Source organism: Drosophila bipectinata, chromosome 3R (genome assembly GCF_030179905.1).
Source record: "Drosophila bipectinata strain 14024-0381.07 chromosome 3R, DbipHiC1v2, whole genome shotgun sequence".
NCBI classification, from domain to species: domain Eukaryota; kingdom Metazoa; phylum Arthropoda; class Insecta; order Diptera; family Drosophilidae; genus Drosophila; species Drosophila bipectinata.
The window spans coordinates 28,531,431-28,554,299 of NC_091739.1; the positions used below are offsets into that span (position 1 = coordinate 28,531,431).

Consider the following 22,869-nt stretch of genomic DNA (forward strand, 5'->3'; position numbering starts at 1 on the left):
AACAATATGGCTAATGACAAATGGGAACTAGTTCTAATTGTGGGCTTTGTCTGGCCCGAAGATCTCGGTCCGGGCTTATCGCTCATTTGCTGGGTTTGGGCCTAATTTAAATTTATGTGGTTTCCCCCTGTGTGTGTATGTGTGAGCGAACGTGTTGAATTCGCTCGAGTCCTTTGGGATGCATGAAATGTTGAAATTGAGTTTATACGAGTATGTGCCCCCTGAGGAGCTCCCAAAGCAAAGCTGTCATCCACAGTGGCATGCAATATTTAGGACAATATTACAATTGGAATAGTAAAATCCAACCTCACCTATAAACCCTTTCATTAAATATTATTGCCTCTAAATACTTTCCTTAAACCTCCTTAATTTCAAGAAAAATTACTTCTGGGTTTTATCAAAGTCAAGCATCTGAATTAAATGCAGGAAGCTTATTTCCCCCAATTAGCTGATTCAACCTGATATGGAAACTGCCAATTTGCATCTTATATTGCAATTCTGATTTTGAAATTAAATTCAGCAATTTAAATTGCAATATCACGACAACATTTTTGGCTAAACCATCTCCCATTCAGAAACTGCATATTATATTTGGGACAATTATGCTGCAACTTTGTTAACACAACAATGAAAGTTTCATGCCAGGAGTGACACGGAATGCGCTGCTGAAAAGTATGCTACACATAATGCAATTGCAAACAATCCCAAAGAACTAGAGTAATTGCATTTACACACATATCCATACCCCCACACACAACAATTCACAATTTGCATTATAAAATAATTAATTCAGCAACACTTGCAGCAGCCCTCTGTACGAATTTTGTTTAGTAAATGAAGTGCAATATTAACGCGATGGCCATTCGACTATTGACAGCCATGGCCGAGTGACATTTATTTTAATTAGCTCCCCAGGACAAAAGCGAACCGGCAGGACTCCCTCGGCAGGACACGGAATTCACTTTTAGCCCCGGCGCAATTAACAAATGCAATTTTGTGGCCTTTAATGTGTATTGTGTGCATTTATTTGCATTCTGTGGGGCGTGTGCGGGTGTTATTATTGGCTGGGTTTGGATGTGTTTGCGTTGCTGGTCGAGGCGTGAAAACCCAAAAAATAACTTTTTAATTACTGGAACGGACATTGCGGTTAATTACACTGCACAACATGGTCAGCGATAAGCCAATTTGTAGTGGCTCAAATTGTTTGGCTAAAATTGTAATTTAAACGGGTAATGTTTGGGGTGTATCGGGTTTTAGGATAAAAAAAAAATATTTTAAGGCTAGGTTTAAGGGAAAATACTGAACTTAAAGCATAAAAATTTAAAAAAAACAAGAAAGGAAAGCTAACTTCGGGCGAAGCCGAAGTTGATATACCCTTGCAGTTAAAACCGGATACATATCGCAACCATCGGATTTAGTTGGCCGATCCTTATGAAATTTGGTAGGTTGGATGAACTGACCAAAAATAGAATCTGTACCAAATTCCAGCTTTCTATCTTCAAAAACACAAAAGTTGGGTCAATTCCGATCTTTCAGTTATATGGCAGCTATAGGATATAGTCGGCCGATCCTTATGAAGTTTGGTAGGTTGGATTAACTGACCAAAAATAGAATCTGTATTAAATTCCAGCATTCTATCTTCAAAAACACGAAAGTTGGGTCATTTCCGATCGTTCATTTATATGACAGCTATAGAATATAGTCGGCCGATCCTTATGAAATTTGGCACGTCGCATTGTTTTGCCAAAAACACCAAAGTTATACCATTTCCGATCAATCAGTTATATGGCAGCTATAGGATATAGTCGGCCGATCCCGGTCGTTCCGACTTATATACTGCGTGCAAAGGAAAGAAGGGTGTGTGCAAAGTTTCAAGTCGATAGCTTTAAAACTGAGAGACTAGTTCGCGTAGAAACGGACAGACAGACAGACAGACAGACGGACAGACGGACAGACGGACAGACGGACAGACGGACATGCTCATATCAACTCAGGAGGTGATCCTGATCAAGAATATATATACTTTATAGGGTCGGAGATGTCTCCTTCACTGCGTTGCACACTTTTGGACAAAATTATAATACCCTCTGCAAGGGTATAAAAATTGGGCATTTTTTAATGTTTATATTTTAAGTATTCTTTATACTTTTTTTATTTAAAATTTGAAGTGCAGTGTAAACTTTACACGTTTTGATTAAAAACCACAAAAGCAACCATCAAAGTGCGTGCTTAAAATAATTGCAATTGTCAAGCGCCAAAACCAGGGCTCAGGTGAACCAAATGGAGCCGGGGTAATGGCGGCTGTGGCATTGTCAACGGCTTTCAATTGGAGGCTCAACGCCTTGTTGGCCCACCACGCCCCTTTCGCCCTGTCCCGCCTCTAGGGCCATGTCGCTTATTAATTGCATGTCATAAATCATGATTATGCCACTAGCTGACCAACCGCTGGGCTAGTCGCAGTTATTATTATTAATCTTTGTCGCCCGCACACACGCATCCACCTAGGATTCTCCCCAAAGGGGGGCATAAGCAGAGAAAAAGGGAGGATAAATCCCAGGTATGGTATAGAGCGAGAGGGCAAACGCTTGCCATATGGTGGGGCATGTAAATTGCGATGTTCATTTCGCTGGTGGCCAGCCTATCTTGATTAATTGCAAAAGTTTACCAGGACCTGGGATCAGGGCACTGGTCCACGGAGCCATGGAAATATGTCAGCTGCTTCCCTTTTCGGCCACTCAACACCAACACCAACACCAAGGGAGAAAAAATGACAACAAGGAACACAGTGGCAAGAGTGGCAACAAAAGCTGGCTGCAAAAATGCTGGTAACAAGCGTCATAACATGCGTATGTTGTCGCGTAAATTGGTTTTAATATTTAAAGCACTCCATTACTTGTGGAGGGAGATGGTTGGGCATGTGGAGTGCAGGAGCGTAGTGCAGGGAAGGTGAAAATTATCCCGTTAAGTCGAGAAAAGCGGCCAACAAGCATGCGGCTTAATCAAGAGAAATTGAATCAACTGGAGACGACGACTCTGGGGAAAAATATTTAATTCCTTTTGGAAAATTTTTTTATTCAATTCGAAACTCATGAAAAAGAACTTTTAATGAAAAATTAAAAAAGTATCCACTTTAAAAGAACTTAAACAACTAAGCCTGCGCTTTAATTTTGTAACTAATTCAAACTTATGAGATTATGATTTCACAAAGAACTCTTCAATAAAAAGTCTATCTCTGTCTTCCATATTGCCTTTTGCAATCCAAAAGCAATTTAAAGATTCTGTCCAGATTAACTGTGCCCTCGAGTGAAAGGAACAGAAACTATCAAAAATAGCAGAAAGAACTTCGAGTAAACAATTTCATACCGTCCTTCTATTTTTCTTTTTTGGTTGTCGGGTTTTTTATGTGCGCTTGAAAACAAAGCGAACAGAGATCTAAGCCGACAGCAGACGAAACGAAACTGTTTGCATACTTTCAGGCGCTTCAGCATCTCCGACTGGGCGTCATCTGCAATACACAACAAAGTGCATATGCGTAGCTATCTGCCCTGCCCTGCTGCAGGCAATCGAAGCCAGATTCTTGTCTTTTCCATTTTTTCCTTGCTGATTTTTGACATATTTTCTCTGGCAGCAGCAGCACCACCACCACCAACGGCAACAGCAGCAGCAGCAAACAAACTAACAAACTTCGGGGCGTTTTTCAGGTGCAACTGGGTTAACATGGCTGCAATGGAAATTGCAGCAGTACAGGGACGATAAGGCCGAGAGGTGCGAGCGAGTGCTATGCAAATGCTGTCAGAAAATGGATACAACAAAAGCGTTAAAAAAAAATCAAGAAAAGGGCGTGGGTTGGTGTAAAAAACTACGAGAATGCATTCGCCGTTTTCGCAATTTGTGCTGCCATCTCTACCCATTTTTTCGGCCATATGCAACAGCTCAATTTTATATTGAACGGCCCTGCACTTGCCTCAAATTCAATTCTTTTTTTTTTTGCATTTTGCATTTGTTTGAATGGCAGCTTCATTAAGCGAATATTCAGCCAGACAATGGACCGAGATCAGAGCTTCTGGTTTAATATTGTAACTTTGTTGGGAGTTCCTCTGTGGCATGGCTGATGAAATCACATTGCAAGCAATTACTTTAATGCTACCTCTGCGACGTCCCCCACACGGCTTTGCCATTTAAAGGACCGCAACTCGTTTGCGGATACCCCACTTCGCTATTTTGAATGGGACCGCCATTAACTGCGGTGAAAGGAGTGCACATATCCTTATAAAAAATCATTGACTGCGTAGTCTGGCTGGCATCAGTTTGGGTCATGATTACGGTTTTGATTGATTGCAATTGAATGCGAGAAAGGAGGCTGTTGGCACTCATTCCCATGATGTCTGGCCATGATGTAAGCCCAAATAATTGAGGAAATGTGCCAGGAAAATTAATGTTTAAGCTTCTAAGTAATAGACTAAGAAAGTCTGGGTAGAAACCTGCTTAGCCCTTTAATTAGAAATGTATTAAAATTATAAAATATCAAAAATAACAGAAGGTATCCTTAAACGGTATTACCTTAAAAAGATCATCCAATTTAAAAATTTAAATATTTACTTTAAACTCCTTACAAATTTTAATTCAATTTAATTTTAATTTTTAGTGCATTCAGTTACAAATAACTCTGTTACATTTCATTCAGATTCTACCACATGCAACAAAAAATGGTGAAAAACATTGAAATTGTATGCAAATTCCCAGTTAGCTGCCACCCACATGACCAAAACTGAACCGTATATTTTCGCTTGCAACCGGCTTGTTTTCGTTGCACATCTTAGCATCGATTACATTTTTGCCAAATTGAATTGTGCCAGTCAGGGCTGAACAAAAAATACGAAAAGAAAATGGAAAATAAGAGGAAAAGAAATTGCTTTCTTGCATGTTTTCCGCCCAGTCACATGTGAGCCAGGAAAATGGAAAAGGGGCGGTGTTACGTTCAGAAAATTGGGTTGCACGATGACAGGACTTGAATTCGATTGAACGACAAGCTCCCAGTATAAAGGAGCCACAATTTGCATCGATGTGCAATTTACGGCCTAAATGTCAATTTCACTTAAGACCAACTTTCACTTAGCCCCTTACAGGACTTGATCCTTCTCCGATGGGGTGTGAAAGGCGCTTTAAGCCGGTGCCCTGTTGACACTTTAAGTATTATTAGTAGGGAAGGACGGAGAGAGCTAGACAAACAAAAGGAAAAGCAAAGAAAACTTGGCTCCTCCCGAGTGCACTGCATCAAAGTCGAAATGGCGGTCGAGTGTGTTTAGAGAAAGAACGACGGAGAATTGCTTTATGCTTGATGGAATGGTGTCCTCTCCATCTTTCTGTCATAATTTTTAAATTTTGTGCATACATTCTTCAGTGAAGCCTCGTTGCCAAGATTTGTCTCTTCCATGCGTTCTGCAAACCTTTCAGAAGACCCTCAGATAACTTTAAAAACCTATAAAAAAAGCCAATTCCTTTTATAGATTTTTTTGCAAAGTCGGTACACAAATCGTTAAAGGTATTCCTTTAAGGTATATTTGTGTAGAATCGATTCACAAATCATTTAAGGTATTCCGCTCGTGAATCGGATAAATTTTGACAAAGATATGGGCTTCGTCCTTGGCCATATTGCCCTTCCATGCATTTTCACTATTTTGGCATGGGATCCCTTAGAAAATGTGACGAAAAATGGAAAAAATATTTTGTTTCTAGATTTTAATGCAGATTTGTGTAGAATCGATTCACAAATCGTTTAAGGTATTCCGCTCGTGAATCGGCTACATTTTGACAAAGATATGGGCTTCGTCCTGGGCCATATTGCCCTTCCATGCATTTTCCCCATTTTGGCAGGGTATGCCCTAGAAAATGTGACGAAAAATGGAAAAAATATTTTGTTTCTAGATTTTAATGCAGATTTGCGTAGAATCGATTCACAAATCATTTAAGGTATTCCGCTCGTGAATCGGATAAATTTTGACAAAGATATGGTCTTCGTCCTGGGCCATATTGCCCTTCCATGCATTTTCACTATTTTGGCAGGGGATCCCTTAGAAAATGTGACGAAAAATGGAAAAAATATTTTGTTTCTAGATTTTAATGCAGATTTGTGTAGAATCGATTCACAAATCGTTTAAGGTATTCCGCTCGTGAATCGGCTACATTTTGACAAAGATATGGGCTTCGTCCTGGGCCATATTGCCCTTCCATGCATTTTCCCCATTTTGCCAGGGTATGCCCTAGAAAATGTGACGAAAAATGGAAAAAATATTTTGTTTCTAGATTTTAATGCAGATTTGTGTAGAATCGATTCACAAATCATTTAAGGTATTCCGCTCGTGAATCGGATAAATTTTGACAAAGATATGGTCTTCGTCCTGGGCCATATTGCCCTTCCATGCATTTTCACTATTTTGGCAGGGGATCCCTTAGAAAATGTGACGAAAAATGGAAAAACTATTTTGTTTCTAGATTTTAATGCAGATTTGTGTAGAATCGATTCACAAATCGTTTAAGGTATTCCGCTCGTGAATCGGATACATTTTGACAAAGATATGGGCTTCGTCCTGGGCCATATTGCCCTTCCATGCATTTTCCCCATTTTGGCAGGGTATGCCCTAGAAAATTGGACGAAAAATTGAAAATATTTTTTGTTTCTAGATTTTAATGCAGATTTGTGTAGAATCGATTCACAAATCGTTTAAGGTATTCCGCTCGTGAATCGGATACATTTTGACAAAGATATGGGCTTCGTCCTGGGCCATATTGCCCTTCCATGCATTTTCCCCATTATGGCAGGGTATGCCCTAGAAAATTGGACGAAAAATTGAAAAAATATTTTGCTTCTAGTTTTTAATGCAGATTTGTGTAGAATCGATTCACAAATCATTTAAGGTATTCCGCTCGTGAATCGGATAAATTTTGACAAAGATATGGTCTTCGTCCTGGGCCATATTGCCCTTCCATGCATTTTGACTATTTTGGCAGGGGATCTCTTAGAAAATGTGACGAAAAATGGAAAAAATATTTTGTTTCTAGATTTTAATGCAGATTTGTGTAGAATCGATTCACAAATCGTTTTAGGTATTCCGCTCGTGAATCGGATACATTTTGACAAAGATATGGGCTTCGTCCTGGGCCATATTGCCCTTCCATGCATTTTCCCCATTTTGGCAGGGTATGCCCTAGAAAATTGGACGAAAAATTGAAAATATTTTTTGTTTCTAGATTTTAATGCAGATTTGTGTAGAATCGATTCACAAATCGTTTAAGGTATTCCGCTCGTGAATCGGATACATTTTGACAAAGATATGGGCTTCGTCCTGGGCCATATTGCCCTTCCATGCATTTTCCCCATTTTGGCAGGGTATGCCCTAGAAAATTGGACGAAAAATTGAACAAATATTTTGTTTCTATATTTTAATGCAGATTTGTGTAGAATCGATTCACAAATCGTTTTAGGTATTCCGCTCGTGAATCGGATACATTTTGACAAAGATATGGGCTTCGTCCTGGGCCATATTGCCTTTCCATGCATTTTCCCCATTTTGGCAGGGAATCCCTTAGAAAATGTGACGAAAAATTGAAAAAATATTTTGTTTCTAGATTTTAATGCAGATTTGTGTAGAATCGATTCACAAATCGTTTAAGGTATTCCGCTCGTGAATCGGATACATTTTGACAAAGATATGGGCTTCGTCCTGGGCCATATTGGCCTTCCATGCATTTTCCCCATTTTGGCAGGGTATGCCCTAGAAAATTGGACGAAAAATTGAAAATATTTTTTGTTTCTAGATTTTAATGCAGATTTGTGTAGAATCGATTCACAAATCGTTTAAGGTATTCCGCTCGTGAATCGGATAAATTTTGACAAAGATATGGTCTTCGTCCTGGGCCATATTGCCCTTCCATGCATTTTCACTATTTTGGCAGGGGATCCCTTAGAAAATGTGACGAAAAATGGAAAAAATATTTTGTTTCTAGATTTTAATGCAGATTTGTGTAGAATCGATTCACAAATCGTTTAAGGTATTCCGCTCGTGAATCGGATACATTTTGACAAAGATATGGGCTTCGTCCTGGGCCATATTGCCCTTCCATGCATTTTCCCCATTTTGGCAGGGGATCCCTTAGAAAATGTGACGAAAAATGGAAAAAATATTTTGTTTCTAGATTTTAATGCAGATTTGTGTAGAATCGATTCACAAATCGTTTAAGGTATTCCGCTCGTGAATCGGCTACATTTTGACAAAGATATGGGCTTCGTCCTGGGCCATATTGCCCTTCCATGCATTTTCTCCATTTTGGCAGGATATGCCCTAGAAAATTGGACGAAAAATTGAAAAAATATTTTGCTTCTAGATTTTAATGCAGATTTGTGTAGAATCGATTCACAAATCGTTTTAGGTATTCCGCTCGTGAATCGGATACATTTTGACAAAGATATGGGCTTCGTCCTGGGCCATATTTCCCTTCCATGCATTTTCCCCATTTTTGAAGGGGACTCTCTAGAAAATTGGACGAAAACTCGTTAAAATTGTATGTACAAAGTGTTGTTTCGCTTTAGAATCCGATGTTGTCAAGTAGGGATATGTTTCTGAAGACTGTTGTAAAATGAAGTTGTAAATGGAGACAATGTCATCAGAAGGGTAATTGCAATCCCCGCTAATGCTGGCGAATGTGAAGTGGCTTTGCCTTCGGAACAACAATAGCGACTGCAGCTGCAACTACCATCGTCACTCAATTACACTCTGAGCCTTGATGCATTTGCCCCTTGTACGAAATAACCGCTTAACACCCACCACCAACTGCCCATTTCCCTTTGTCAATCTCGTGCGCCCATTGTTGACATTTGTCAACGAACTGTTTCTGCCAGACGCGTCAAGTTCTCGCCTCTGTTTTTTTGGGATTTATTGTGTTTAATGTGTTGAAAAGTCTCCTTATTTATGGCAACTGGATTTGTGGATCGCCAGGCACGCCCGCTTTTCTGATTTTCCGCCTTTCCATTCCCTCCATCAGGGTGACAGCTGTGGAATAGTTGTCACATAGTTTCCATGTGTTGTCATTGTCTTTGTCTCGTGCTCGATTGTGTGGAAAATTGAAAAAAAGAAACAAACAGCCCGGCGAAGGGAAAAGGAAAAGCTTACTAAGACTTTGGTATTGTCTTTTCCCAGTCATTGTTGTTGGGGAATGAGAAATGAGGGAATTCGATTTGCGAAACGGATATTAAAGGTAAACATTGACCCGGGCAGGCAAGGCTTGATTAAATCGAAATCTAAGTGAGCCCAGTCCGATAGTTACAGGTGGTAGAGATTTTCTTGTATCCGTATTTCCGAAATATTTCACTCAATTATTTAAAACATCAATGTCACCATAAATCTGTATTAAAGGAGAGCTCGCGGTTATTACATTTTTGCATTTCTGTGATGGAACTCCTTCTCTCAACTTCAGATAAAATTTATGGGAACTTTTATTATTTGTTTTTTTTGGCTTTTTTGCTTGCAAACAAAATAAAGTTTTATGACACGAAAAATGTTGCAACTAATATTTTAGACGTTGTATTGCTTCGCCGTCATTTTTTGTGTGGCTGCTGATGGTGCTTCTGCTCTCCGACAGAAAGCTAATAGTGTTTGGCCATTTTTCAAACAGCTCGTCGTGCTGGAGGATAACAGCTCACAAGCACACACTCATACCCACAGCATAGCATAGCACAGGCAACGTTCCTTTCATACTCAGAAGCGTTGTGCTGTCGTTAACTCAAAGTTTGTTAAAAATTGTTATCAGCATGCCGAGCCAATGACATGACCACATCACAAGAACGCGAACGGAGACCTAGAGTGGGGACATGGACATGGACACAGACCCGGCTGCCACTGTTGCCTGGATGCCAGGATGCTGGGTTAGCAGGATGCATTTGGCAGGATGAGTAGCAGCAGGAGCTCAAACCGCTGGCCGCAACATGACGACGACGCTGACATGTGACCATACATACTAATAAACCCTTAGTTGCTTGCTCAGAGCTGTTGAAATTTTTTCAGCATACTCTTCCTGTTTAATGAATTTTATGGGGAATTTCAGTTAAGAAATAGTTTCGTGATCGATAGCTGCAAAAAATGTATGTTAATCTCCAGGGGTTGCCAAATAAGTCTGGAAATAGTTAAGCAAGAATTTATGTTTTAAAATATTAAAATTTTGCGGTGTTTCGTTATTAAAAATGATCACAATGTATTCGTGCCTGAGATGTAATATTCAAATAAGAGTATTGTTAGTTCGTTTTACTCGATCTGGTTGTTTTTAATTTTTCCGTGTTCATTTTGGACATTTTTCCGGGCCGTTTTTCATCGTCCCTTTCAGGGCTTGACAAAGTCCTTGCGGGTGTAGATGGGGATTTCAGTTCTTTTTTCGGTCTGATTTGCCAGTGCCTTTTGGCCGGTTCTGGTTTGTGTTCCAGCTTTGGCAACCATTTCCTTAGCTGTTTCTGCAGCATTAAAGTTTTGTGTTGCATTTACGCTTGAGTTCCGTTTGACAGAGACGAAGACAGGGAGGACAGGGACGGGGCGAGAACGAAACGCAGACTTTTAGTGGCGCCATTATGAGATGAAGGACCCTTTCAGTCCTCGGAGCAAAGCTCAGTCAGTCAGGCAACCGCTTTATGTGTAGAGTTCATTACTTTTATGTGATTATGTGTCATGTGTGCTCTCGGAATGAGTGTGACAGTCGTAGTGATACGCACGTGTGTGTGTGGGCCATGTTACTGTGTCATTGGCATTATTAGTTTTTGCCTTACCCTCCTCCAGTCCCCCATCAGTTGCGAGAAAAGTTGTCCCAAAATTAGTTGCAATTATTTATGACTTTTACTCTGGTTTTCTGGGTCTTTTTGCGGTTTTTCAGAGGCGGGTAGCTAATCAGATGAGAGTTGTTGATGGCATGTGGGTAGTTTCAAGTCAACTAATTTGTTTATTCTGTGCAGATTTGTATCATTGACTGAAACAAACCAGAAGCCCAGAACCCACTTATGACGGATTTCCGGATGTGCCGGAGCTTTAAACTTTAATCCAAATCCAAGAGTATCCCCTCTTGAAAAATGCCAGTAAAATGTTTGCTTCAACCGAACATTTGCCAAAAAGTTAGGGCAGCTGGCCAGTAATGAGTTGGCAGCCAGCTTTGGCATTCATTATGGCCAGCTAACACATGCTCATATTACACATACGCAGTGTTGTACACTGAGCAAACATGATTTTTTTTCGAGAGGAGGTATGAGGGCGAGGGAAACTTTAAGCTGAGCACAGAAAAAAAACATGAAAAAGTGAGAACGAGAAATGTTCATCGCTGTAGCATCGCCAGCAACATGCAACATGGGAAATATGAACGAGGACCAAACAGGTCCCCTCTCCTCCCTACTTCTGCCCTTCCATATCCCCCGATGAATCCTACGTATCCGGCTTAGTTAACTGTCTGCGGATTTTGCTAACAAGACTCGTCAGTGATTTGAGTGCTGGATGCGAGTTTGTTATGCTCGTAGAGTTTGAATTAGCATAGTTAGGCTAGAAACGGGATTTCTTCTGATTGCCAACGAATGTTCCCGTAATGATGTGCAGCTCGCAACTCTGCGAAAAGAAGAAATAAATAAATTAAACTGGTAACTAACTCTGCTGGCACCTATTACTATTAATAGCTGAAAATGGGTCAAAACTGTTTGCATAATAGAACCAATTAAATTGTAATTTTCTCTACCCAAACTTGTTTAATTTTTTTCCCTTAATGATTGTTTTTACTCATATCAGCTTATAATTAATGAATGTAATCCAATAGGTTTCTTTTTCAATATTTTTCAATTATTAATTAAATGCAATTCATTAAACCCTTATAAAGCATAATGAATAAACGATTTTCCATTAAAGTCCGTTGATATTTTTTGAATAGAACATCTCTTCAATAGTCCTTTTAAAATGTGTCCATCTTTTCACCATTTTTTGTGCCGACCTGTTCCCATTTTCAACTAAATGTTTGTGCCACTAAAAAGTTTACACTTTGTGGCCCAAATTCTCCTACTCCTCCTGTTTTTCGGTCCACTTGAGACCGAACTTGTGCCATTCCTTTTCTTGGAGCTCCCCAAAAATCATTAGCAGGCGACCGAAAATTCAGGTCAGCCTCTTAATGTGCCGCATAAGTACCTATAAGTATGCAATGCACTTTCGCTCGGGTATGCCACCACTCACCCACAATCCCACCTGTACGGGTATAGCTCTAGAGTGGAACAGCCACGCACAGATTGCGGCAACAAAATCTGTACACTTTGGCTCCATTAAAGGCGCACGCACGAAGAGGCCACGGCTGCCAGCCCGTGGGCAACCAACACAAAAGTGTGATGTCAGTGGCGAGCCCCCACAGCCCCTCATCGCTTCGCTCCTGAAACCCTGAACCACCTTTTGAACCGTTCTGCTGGCCACCACCCCCGGCAGGCAGCTTGCGGTATTTATTTAGCCTATAAAGCTTCAGTTGCTTACAGCCATCTCGCACAGCATCAAAGCGTTAAAGCATGGGAGCTACTGGGAGAGGCACAGAAAAAAAGACCAGTATGTGAGAAGGTAAAATAAGGACTTGAAAGTATCCTGTAGTTGTGAAATGGAGTAAAAATGATCCTAAAACGATTTTATATAGAGATTCTACTCAGTAAATAAGCTTAAATAGCTTACAACACTTTCAAGATGGGTTACAATATAAACTGAAATAACAGATACCACATCTTTAAAGCTAATACTCTTTTCAGAGTATCATATAAAACATAAACGCTTAGTACCTAGAATATACCCTCTATGTATACTCTAGGAGACCCTGGCATAAAAAGGGGGAAAAATGAGTGGAAAGTGGAAAGTCGAGCGGAAAGTGACACACAAAACCGGCAGTGCTGGCTGGCAACGCGGTTCATATGCCAGTTGCCGCTGGTTGGACTCTGTTGACCTAAAAATCTCATTTGCCGCATGCTCATTTCTGCCATCAACTTTTGTTACTTTACTTTTGTCGCACCTCTTGGCGATGGCTTTGTTTTCGGCTTTCGGTTTTCTGAAAATGGGCCTGCGGCGAATAAAAAAATAATATATATATATATATTGTAGAAAAAACAGTAGAAAATCTTTGATAAAAAAATATTTTGTGATTTTGTGGGTGAAAAAATTGCAGAGAGGAAGTGTGAGGAAATGAAAGCTGAGCCCACAGCGTGACCTAGAAGAAGTCTAAGTAGACCATATGCTCTGTATTCCCTTCAGTTAATTTCCTGAACATGACGAGCAAGTTTCCTCCTTTTTTGTTGTAATTTTCCACAATGTTTGTTTTATTCAATTGAAAATCAAAGCCCCTATCACAGGCGTGCAGCTTTCAGTAGCTTCTGTTTCTTAAAGCAAACACATGTTTCCGCCATTAAGGGGTCAATTTTCGTTAGACAGGATTTCCCAGACTACCCAGGTTAGGGAGACCATAACCCAAAATAAATATTTTATAATCTTTTTTGACTAAGCTAATTTATAAGGAAACTTTTAATAACGTACATTTTCTCTTTTCATTGCAGGTAAGCCAAATAAATGCAAACAAAGTTGGGAAAGCAAAGGTACTAGTAAGTAATAAATGAAATAGAGGAAGGATATTTTGATAAATAAAATGGAAAAGTTGGTAAATAACTTAACAGCTCCTATGAGCTGTTATTGCAGGACTTATATTTACATTTCCCTTTTTGTGTATTTCATTTTTTCAATCTCGTCCTCATAGTACATGATGATTCGCGAACTGTCACTCACTAATTGAATTCAAATCGGATTTAATTTTGTTTCAAAAATGGTTGCCCAGTTGGCACTGATTTTTTGAGGGATTCTTTTTACCGGCTTTCCGCCCCCAGATCCCTAGAGCCCCAAACATTTTTGGATGTCAATCTAATAAAGTGCAAGTGAAAGCGAGCAGAATTTCTCTCGGCTCGCCGCTGTCACTTAATAATTCAATGCTCGAATGTAGGCAACGTTTTCCTACTCCTACCGAATGCGAGGCAGATTTTATTATTTTTCGTTCTCGGCCTCGTTTTTTCCTGCTTCTAATTTTGGGGTCCTTTTTGCTCCTTTTGTTGTTGTCGGTGGAAATGTCACATGCAAATCCAAATAAGCGGAGTGCCGAGAAGAAAAACGATGAAAATTGTGTTAGCTGCGCGACTCAGCTGACAAAATGATAGATGGCAGTCCCGACTGGGACTGGGACTGGGGCGAGGAAAAATTAGCGTGGGCCCTAAAAAAGCTTCAAAAGCAATCAAAATGACAACTTAAGTAGGCTTCCCAACAACACACAAAGAAAGGAGGAAAAATAAAAGAAAAAGGAGGAAAATGAAAAAAGAAAGTTAAGTTGAAATGAAAAAGAGTGAGGGGGTCGGAACTTGGTGGGTTAGACAAGAAAGGATCTTGAGAAATGTGGGCTCAATTAGGGCATAATTGTTTGTTTTCTCACTTGGCTGGTTGGCCAGCTGCTAATTGAAGCATCAAAAGTTTTTTATTGGCTCCCGCCAAGTGTGAAAGGGCAGAGATGTAATTCAATTCAGCCGCCTTCTTGCCCCTTGCCCGCTCTTGGCCAAATGAAAGTTGATGTGGCACAAGGACTCGGCTAAGCAATTATGAAAATGTTTTTGGCCTTAGAAACGGCTTTTCTGCGGCGGACTTTTCCCAAATGGTGCATTAAATTGTTCAGCTCAGCATTGCATTGAAAAAACATGCGGAAATGTTTTGAAAAACTTTCAAAGTAACTCCATTGAAGCATGGATTTAAAGTTTGCTTAAAAGTTCATAAAGGTCCAAGTGTCTTTAGAAAAATCAATAGAAACTATTTCGTTTTGTTCTGTGTAATAAAACGAGTGTGTGGTTGGCTGTGGTTGTCTCTTGGCATGGCTAAAAGCATCTGCTTGTGTGTATCTCAGAGTTCGTGGTGGGCCCCAAATGCGCATTTAACTTAATCAAGATTTTAATATTTAAAGAATTTTCAGTCCCGGCAACAAATTGCAGGCTCCACCCCCTCGACCTTCAGCCTTCTTATCTCTTATCACGTCCAGCCCCCTTTTATTTCTTTCCAGCCAGAGCCCTTTCGCTTGTTGTGTGCTGGCAGGCGAAAAAGGGTTCTTGGCCCGAACGAAACGAAAACTATTCGGCCAAGGACAAACAACATTATCTCTCTTACACGACGCTTGCCACACTTCAATTGCTTGTAAATGCCACACAATAGATATCCCGCCCCCGGGCGAGCAGCTGACTTGATAAATTCCCCAGCTTCCCAAGTTGTTGTTTAGGAAAGTTTTCTTGTAGTTTTCCCTTTTTGCGGCTGCTGTCTGTCGACTTGATTTTGGGCAAGTGTGTGGCACATTTATTTATTTCGACAGCTCGCAGAGGTGAATAATTTTTTGCTGTGTGAAAATCAATATACGAAATGACAGCTGCTTAGTTGCAAAGTCCGGAAAATGGCAAAAATTTTTGTTAAATATTTAAACAGTGGTCGAGGAAGGTCCTTTTTTGGGTCAGTGTGAGCGCTCTAAGCTCGTAAAAGTTTGTTTAGTTTGGTATTTGTTCAAGAAACTAGATCAGCAAGCAAATAAAGTCCTTGGAACCGGTTGACATCTGAGATTGGTTAATTTTTATGGACAGATACGCAGCTGTAAAGCATTTAACAAAGATTTCACCCTTCTGCTAGAGAAGTTCTGCCAGCACCAGTTCTGACATAAAAACTTTGACTATAAACTATATAAGGAGCTTCGCAATAATTCAGTGGTCTCAACTGCTCGGCGCTTTCTACCATCCTAAATCATATTTAAAGGAGATTAAATAGAGCCGAGAGTGCAAGACACATAAATTATAGGACGCCGGATGGGGTGAGAGGTGTTGGTCCAAATTTCGCAGACGGGAGACTCACACATGCCATTGTATCTGCTGCCAACAATGACAAATTACCCAAAGCACAAAAATAAAGAGGAGTCTCGAACTCAGCACGCAGGCGGATAGACATATAGACAGACACGCAGAAAGTATCTCACAGATACAACATGTTAACAGCGACAATAACAAGTTATGAGGCACCGACTGCCTCGTCCTCAGCTCCCACTGCATAACAATAAACAGCAACTTGGTGAAATTTATTTCACAAAACTATTGTGCAAATAATGAAGCGCCCCAGGACTCAAGATCTTCCTGGGCGGAGTTCCACTGGATGTAAAAGTTATAAGCATAATTCATGGATGGCGAAAAGGAAGTCGGGGCGAACACATGTTGGCGTGTTGATTGTCGCGTCTAGTTGGTAGTCTGCTTCTCGGCCAGCTTATCCCTCTTCTGGCTCCACCTCTCCTTTGGCACACACACTCGCAGCCAAAAGTATTTGCCAACCAGATTTTTGACTTAGGATTTGTGCACACACAGGCACGCACAAAAAGTGTTGGCGTCTTTTAGGCATGTGCCGTTTTGATCCACTTTTCGTGGCAGGGAAAAAGTAGTGGCGTCCAAAAAAGAGCACTTACTGCCAGGGACTTTAGTGTGGCAAATCCCAGCGACCTTTCCCCAACCGCATCACATTAAGCAGGGCGTCCTGTCGACTTCATCTGGCAAGAGCTTAACTTTGATTTCAGCTCGTGCCAGTGTGGGTAACTAGTCCACTTAAACGCGCGTTAGAGCAGCGACAGGATTCGAGGCGGGAGTGACAGGTCCTGGCTCGGTTAACAAATAAGATCTTTAAAGAAAATTGCGCCAAGGATGTTGTAGCTAGGGGATAGTCTTTCAGATATTATAGCTTGCAGTTAATGAGTAACTTAAAACTATATTTTCACATAGAAACCACATGGATGTCCTTAAAATCCACAAACTCCCCAACAGAATATGCAAAGTTTCCCGTTCATCTGACGATGTTTACTATCAAGAAAGCCTTAAAATGCTTTTATTGTTGTTTTCGTCTGATGATGATAGCTCGAGAGCCGTTGACAGCGGCGGGGAAATGTAAATGATTAAACTTCAAGTACCTGCGGTACGGTCTCTCTCTCGCTGTGGCTAAAATCATTTTCAAATAAATAAACCAACTTCGCCGCAGACTCTGGCAAAAGTTGTCAGCCAAGAGGAGCGGCAAGGACTCTTATTAGCCTGGACCGGGAAGAATAAAGGAGGAAAAAAGAGCAAAGTGGCAAGAAAAGTAGACAGGCAATTGCGATATAAACAGTCAGTTGAAGCAGCTGCCTGGGTAACAGAGGGGGCCAGTTGCAGTTGACAAAGTAGTAGGCGAGTAAAGTTTTCTCAGAATTTGTGTTTGTTGTTTGTCGAGCAAAAAAGCCGAAAGAGAAGCCGCACCACTTAGGGAATACAACTTTATCGCTTACAGGGAGTTGACCAAAGATAAATTTAGACTTTCAGGCCAGGAAAAGTAGGACACATTAAATCAAAGGGAGTCGGGCCTTTTCCGCAATTTGTTTATTGTTTTTTATTAACATAATTGATTGCCCGACTCGTAGACGAGGGAGCTGCGGGCCTCTCGTCCTTATTAAGAAAGTTGTATGTACCAGATGCAGCATCTGAGAATCAGTGGGAAATCAAGAGCACGCCATTACACTTCCGCCAGCCAGGAATTAAGTTAGCTGCTTATCCTTTATCCTTGGCAGCGCCCAGCCCAGCCCTCCCTCGCCACCGCTCACTTGATTGATGACGCTCATTTGTGCTACGTGCGTTCGCTTTTTCGGTCTCTCGCTTTTTTCAGGCTCTGCCAAATAATTCTGCTTAATTTTAAATCAGTTTGCAATTTGCTCCGGAAACTTTTCTTTACCGCCGCTGTCGCTGCCACCGCCCTAAGGCTGCGGTAGAATTTGGTTTATTGCCTCGGTGCGTGTTGCATACTTTTGGGGGGAGACTGGCGGTAACGCTATTTAGTCCTTGTTGGTTGTTTATAATGTTAAAGCACACTCACGGGTAAAGTTAACCGCAAGTTACCAACTTTATTAATGTGTGTGAGTCCCCCGATTGCTGGGCCTTGTTCTTTTTTATTTTTTATGGACTGTCTGCGGGCCTTTGTGTCGTTATGACCTTCCTGTTCATTGTTTACTCTTCGGGAGTGTGTTGTTTTTCACTTTTATTTACTCTTGGGCAAAAAGTTGTAGACTCGAATTGAGGTAGAATTTGTCATTGATTTATTTTTATTATTTAACAGGCAAAGCTAGAGGCATTTAATATAATTTGTTGGCCGGCTTTAAAGTACTTTTTGTTAGGCTGAGAGGGAACAAAACTAAAGACTTTGGGCAAATATTTTTCGAGCCATTGCCGGCACTTTTCTCAACTAGTCTTACCGTACACTCTTAATGGGGCCTTATGCACACTTTCGCCCCACTTGACACCAAACCCCAGCCACAATAACATATTTTTTTCAATTTTTTCCTTTCGTTCCGTTCCCCATTTTTTCCGTTCAGCCAAAGTGGCAATGAGGTTGGTGCTCCGTGCATTCTGTTTTTGCTTCGACGCCATTAAATAAAGCAACAACTGCAATGGCAGCCACTGAAGGGGTAGAATGCTTCTTCAATGGGCGGGGGCGGGAACCACCCATAGCCCACCCCATAATACATTAGGAATATTTGCTCGCCATCATAACGCATTAAAAATTTCACAATTTTTTTCACGCAATTTTTTCCCAGCATTCTTCTCCGTGGGAAAGAATTTTGTTCGCTACTTTCGCCTTTACCCATTATTTTCCCTGTTTCATTATGCACTCATTTCATTAAAAGTTAAGTTGGTTTTCGTTGCCAACCAGAGACAATTTATTTCAATAAATTTAATTACCTTGGCGCTTGCGGGCTTTTTTGTTAACTATTTTCTATCCTTGACCAGGACCCAAATAGTGGATTGTCTGGCTCTGGGGCTAGAAGGCCCCGGCCCATTGTCCTGTTTTTAATTGTGTGCCAGCCGGAGGGAAAGTGGACTCGAGCTGTGCGAAACTTTCATTACCTATTTGTATTACATAATTGCACTCACGTGTGTCAGTCCCGGATGCCAGTACATGAGTACTGGGGTGTGGTGTGTGTTTTCCTACAAAAAGTTTCGCCTGCGGAAAGTTTCATTTTCTGTGCGTTGATAATTTGTTAAAAGTTTACCAGCTATTATGTATTTTTTTGTATTATGTTCCATCCTTTGTGTTCGCGGAGGCTGTGCAGGTGAAGTTTATAAAATAATTGCATGGAAAATATTGAACCGAAGAAGTTTTATTAACTTTTAATTTTATAAAAACAAAATCTATTAAATTTTACCTTACTAATCTAATAGCTTATATTGTCTACTGAAGCCATTTTTATTTTAAAGCAGTCTAGGAGGGTATTTTATCATAATATTTAATTATCTTTATATAATATATAACTATCATTAAGCACTCTTAAGATACCGAATACGCTTGATTTCTTTTAACTCTATGATCGTCCCAGCTGCTCTTGGGCGACTATATACTGGAATACGATGCCAAACTATATAGCTGGCAGCTGTAGCTTCTAATTAATGTCAGTCACCAACTTCTGCATTCCCTTTCCACTGGGTAACTCCTCCATTTCCATACCGACCCAGTGGCTGGGGGCGTGGCGCTGAGTAAGGCTAACGCCTTTTTCATGTCATAATAATTTCTGGCTTCCGCTTCCCTTATCCTGGAGCTGGAGCTCCACGCCAAACTAAGAAATGGCGCATGAAAGCGCCAACAAACTTTAATTAGTTAAGCAAAGCGAATGCAGCTTTGGGACTGAACAGCGAAAGGCAAACAAAAAGCGGAAAAACCGGCAATGAAGAGCTGGGAAATTGTAAAATGTAAAGCTCTAGCAAAAAACAGGCAGGGCATTAAAATGAATTACAAACTCACACATGTCCAGTTCAGCTGATCCTTTATTCTCGTGAATTGTGTCTAAACAAGAAAGGAAAGCTAACTTCGGGCGGAGCCGAAGTTTATATACCCTTGCAGTTAAAACCGGATATATATCGCAAACATCGGATATAGTTGGCCGATCCTTATGGGAATAGGAATATATACTCCAATTTATTACAATACAAAATCTAAAAAAAGTCCCAAGCTTCTATCTTCAAAAATACGAAAGTTGATATTTCTATTAAATACCATTTCCGATCGTTCAGTTATATGGCAGCTATAGGATATAGTCGGCCGATCCTAATGAAATTTGGTAGGTTGGATCAACTGACCAAAAATAGAGTCTGTACTAAATTCCAGCTTTCTATCTTCAAAAACACGAAAGTTGGGTCATTTCCGATCGTTCAGTTATATGACAGCTATAGGATATAGTCGGCCGATCCTTATGAAATTTGGCATGTCGTATTATTTTGCCAAAAATAGCTCTCACCTAAAATTTAAACTCTCTAACTTTAAAAATACCAAAGTTATACCATTTCCGATCAATCAGTTATATGGCAGCTATAGGATATAGTCGGCCGATCCGGGCCGTTCCGACTTATATACTGCGTGCAAAGGAAAGAAGGGTGTGTGCAAAGTTTCAAGACGATAGCTTTAAAACTGAGAGACTAGTTTGCGTAGAAACAGACAGACGGACAGACAGACAGACGGACAGACGGACAGACGGACATGCTCATATCAACTCAGGAGGTGATCCTGATCAAGAATATATATACTTTATAGGGTCGGAGATGTCTCCTTCACTGCGTTGCACACTTTTGGACAAAATTATAATACCCTCTGCAAGGGTATAAAAATGGAGAATAAGTTCAAACTAATTGTTTGTAAAATCGTAATTTCACTCGGGTAATTAATAAATTATAAAAACATGTGCAGAGCAAGTTTGTGTTGATATGAAAACAAATTAACGCCACTTTAATATGCATACATACATAGGTATTTAGTAGCCCACCGCGGGAATCCAACGAAAACTATGTTATGGCAATAAATAAACCATTCAACATGGGATTGAAGGGCGTTTCTATGGAACTGAGATCCATTTGAAAAGTCCCTGCGGCATTTTGTACATTTTTAATTGCAATTTATAGTAAATTGGATCAATTTGTTAGTTGTTGCTCTGAATAAGGTTCAAAACGGTTAAATGAGTCTATATGATTGAGCTTAGGGCTCAATAGTCTTAACTAACCAATATCTTGCTGTACAATATCCAATATATCAATGTTGTACAACACAAACTACTGGGATGCTTAAATCTGAATTCCCTTACCACTGTTTCCATTCATTGTGCAACCAACTCACATCTGGGAAACTTCCGAACCAGAAAATTCACTTCCCCTCCTCGTTCCCAAAACGTTTCTATTGAGTATGCATCGAGTGGTCTCTACTCCTGGTCAGGACCTCTCCCCTGGCTCGTTTACTTCATTGCTTCATGCACTTTAGTTCATTACATCGTTTTCATTTGGCCAATTTGCTCACATTTGATTTTTATTATTTGGTCTGCAAGTCGTCAAGAAAATTGAAATGTTTTTGGTTGTTTTGTTTCGTTTTGCTTGGCGATTGTTGCGTTTGTCTTTTTCCACCAATACCCAGAGCTCACTGGCTCTGATGGACTGACTCTGATATACTGACTACAACCAGTTGCGTTCTGCCTTCTCTGGGGTAAAGTGTCCTTCTTTGAAGCCATCTCCTTCGGATGTCCGCTGCCGATCTGGCTTCTGTCCCCGTTGTGTGTCCTGGGCCAGCTTTCAATATCTGTTATTGTCCTTTCTCTGACTTCCCCCAGCTGCTGCCGTTGTTTGCATGCTACTTAATGTGGCACCGACTGCTGCCACTACGTGACTTTGCCATCATCTTCATCACGAAGCCAGATGAAGGCCACTCTGGCCAGTAAAAATGTGGTCAATTCTGGCTACTTACCCACTCGGCTTGCTTTCTGATCCCCTGGCTTCTGGGCAGTTAGCTTTGTTTCCGGTATCGTGCCTCGTTTACATGTTAAGCAAGCACGTTGGCCAAGAAATCAAAGCAAAGACAAAATTTTAATTTGGTATTTAAATATAATTCTCACAGTAGTCGGCGAATTAATTTCTGCTGAACGAGTCTCATGACGAAGGTTGTTGTTGAATGTTTCCCTGTTACCACAACTCCTTTGCAGCCTCAGGCTCATTCGTGGCCGACACGAATTATTTACCCAACCGCAAAAACTTTGGCCTGCTAAGGGGAGAGGAAAGCAAGTAAATATTAACTGCAATTTGCCTACGCTGTCGGCAAACAAAATATGCATGTGATATGCTTAATTATTTATTACGACTAATTTGAAAAGTCCCCGGCAGATCTCGTCATCGTGTGCAAACTTTCACGTTGCTGAGCCTCACAAAAAAGAATGTTTAAATGCTGAGCCAGAGACACCATATGAGCTTACCCGTTTACATAGGTCAAAGCCATCCCGTCTGGTGGGTGTGGGTTGGTTGGTTAGACGGTTGGAAGGGAATATAACCAAAAGCGAGAATCAGACCCAGCACAGCAAAGTTTAAGTAGTTTAAAAAGTGTCGTCGACGTCCTCATCGTTGCCATTGCCGCCATCCTATCCGGCTGCTGATGAGCTTACCAGGCCAACTAACTGGAGACGAATCCCCCAGATCCCATTGCCACCCCATTCAGGCCGCCGAGCACACAAAGCTCGTTTAAGTTTTAATAAACAAATTAAACTTGCTGTCTGTGCAGTTTTCGGTGCTTACTTTTCGGGTGGCACTGACACAAGATATCCGACAAGTTAGAGATCAAGTGGGGCCAAAAGCAGTGTCAGGAGTCTTTATTTTGGAAATATCAAATCCGTTAAGGGGTTGGTTTTTGAAGAGTCTAATACATGACACTTTTATTCAACAGTTTACAAGAAATTTATTGACACAAATGTTGA

General features: G+C 40.7%; 1 protein-coding gene across 17 annotated transcripts in view; it reads left to right on the forward strand.

The window, feature by feature from the left end:
• The window catches only part of Dys (Dystrophin), a 131,225-nt gene that overhangs the window by 62,612 nt on the left and 45,744 nt on the right, over positions 1-22,869 (forward strand). The gene's annotated exons all lie outside the window — the stretch shown is intronic.